The following is a 2,602-nucleotide window of genomic DNA, read 5'->3' on the forward strand; positions in this document are numbered from 1 at the left end:
TTCATCACTGTGCTAACAGCTGAATTTCATTCAGTGTTACCAACTAAATTATAGAATGCAAGTTTAATAATTGTTAGATCCCCCAGGTTTCATCTTGAAATAGTTCCAAGGCAGAAAGCAATCTAAAATTATTGAGATATTGGACTTTGATACATTGAAGGTGGTCAAGTAGTTATAGTCCAATGGATACTTATAAGTGAACAGTTCAGGTATGCTAATAAACATTAAAGCCATGATAAATTATTCAGACTTCATGCATTGTAATGTAATACGTTTAGTTTTAATCAAATTCTGAACTTTTCTGCCCTCACATGAGTTTTGATTTTTGTTGAAAAGTTTATACTTCTATGATTTTCTGAAAAGCTTAACAAAATATTTTCTAGTAAATAAAATTAAAGAATAAATATGCTGTCAGCAAATAATATATTTATAATTTAGTTGATGAAAACATTCCTTTGAAAGAATGCCTTACTGTGAGCCTAGTTGGAGCACAAAGGAGCATTAGTAAGGGGAACCGAGTAACCTGCAGCATTCTGTACTATTCACGTCAGTAATTGGAGAGTCAAGAGCTGTCAGAACTCTCTTCTCCAAAGGGCAATAGAAGCAGCATCCATGAATATTATTAAGGCAGAGGTAGATAGATGAGTGAGGGAATGAAAGGTTTCTGCAGTAAGATGGGAAAGTGGAGATAAGGTTACATTCAGATCAACATGATCTTATTAAGTGCTCGAGCAAGTGCAAAGGTTTAAGTAGCTTGCTTAAATTTTTGTTCCAAATGTGAATTCTCACACCTTTACAGGCAATGCTCTCAGCTTAGCAAAATTTAATAAAGATATGGGGAAAAGGAGAAATAAGGAAGCAGTTAGTTATTGATTGATTTCCATGAGGCAGGTTGCCAAAAGTCCTGGAGATGGTCAAGAGTTCCCTCTTTATTAGCTCTTACTTGTATCTGTAGCTATTGTCAGGAACACCCTTAATTTCCTGAAGCTTTTTGTTTGTCCCTGCCATCAAATTGATATTAGTAAAGCATGTTCTGCACTGTGCTACCTCTGCCAAACACCATATAGACTAGTATGTGTGAAATTCAGACTTCTTCATGATGACTGATAGTAATCAGTAGTTGGGGAAGCATGATAGTGTAGCAGCTAGCATCCTGCTATTACAGCACCGGTGATTGGGGTTTAACTCTGCAGCTGTCTGTAAGGAGTTTTAATGTTCTCCCCGTACCCACGTGGATTTCCTCCAGGTGCTCCAGTTTCCTTCCACATTCCAAAGATATATGAGTTAGTAGGAGAATTGGTCCAGTGGGTGTAATCGGGCAGCCCAGCCTTGTTGGGCTAGAAGGGTCTATATCACAGCAATATAGCTCAAAATAAATAAACAAACAAACAAATAAATAATTCAATAGATATATACATACTGTGGACAAATAAATAAATAATACACAAATGAATGAAGTTGATAAAAGGATTGAGAATAGTCAATTGTTTTTGAGAGCTTCAGCTTTACCATTACAGGGACATAATATTTGAAAAAGTAATCAAGACCAGCAGACTTATTGCCTCCAGCCAACTAATAAAGCTACTGAAGCATTTATTTGGAGACACAAAAGCTGCAGATGCTGAAATCTGGAGAAGCACACAATAAAGTTGGAAGAACGCATCCCGTCAGACAGCATCTATGGAAGGAAATTAATGATTGCTGTTTTGGGCTGAGAGTAAGAATGTGCTGGCATTGGAAAGAGTCCAGAGGAGATTTATGAGAATGACCTTTGGAATGAAAGAGCTAATGTATGATGAGCATTTGATAGCTCAGAACCTGTACTCGTTGTAGTTTAGAAGTATGAGAGGGGATCTCATTGAAACCTAATAATATTGAAAGGGTGAATGTGGAATGGATGTGCAGAGGATGTATCCAATTGTGTAAGAAACAAGGACCATGGGAACCATCCTCAGAATACAAGGATGTCCATTTAGAACAGTGATGAGGAGAAATTTCTTTAGCTGATGGAGTTGTAGAATTCATTGTCACAGATGACCATGGAGGCCAAGCCACTGGGTATAGTTAAAGTAGAGATTGACATGTTCATGATCAGAAGGACATCAAAAGTTATGGAGAATGGGGCTGAAAGCAAAAATAAGTTGGCCATGATTGAATGGGCTGAATGGCCTAATTTTGCTCTGGTGTCTTATGGTCTTTGATCTGGTTTGAAAGGTAGAGGAATGATAGCCAGTATAAGGGATGGAGCAAGAGATGTCTAGCAATAGGTAGGTCCAAGTGAGGAGAAGGTGATATTCAGATGGTGAAGGAAGAGTAGGAATCATGCCAGTTTTGGGTGGATGGGTGTGGTTTATAGGTGAGTGTTAAAAACGGCTGAAGATGATGGAATCTGATAGGAGTGGAATGTAGAATCAGGGGAGAGAGGTGAGGAGGACCAATGGGAGTAGTGGGGATAGACCCAGTGGGAGGAGTTATGCATGATAGACAGAATAAAAGGGTGGGGGAGAGGAAAGGGACAGGGTGATAGTAGCTGGGTAGATCAGGACACAAGAGAAAAGGAACAGAGGGATTGAGGGGGAGTTAGAGAATTCAATATTCATGC

Source organism: Hypanus sabinus, chromosome 4, assembly GCF_030144855.1.
Source record: "Hypanus sabinus isolate sHypSab1 chromosome 4, sHypSab1.hap1, whole genome shotgun sequence".
Lineage (NCBI taxonomy): Eukaryota > Metazoa > Chordata > Chondrichthyes > Myliobatiformes > Dasyatidae > Hypanus > Hypanus sabinus.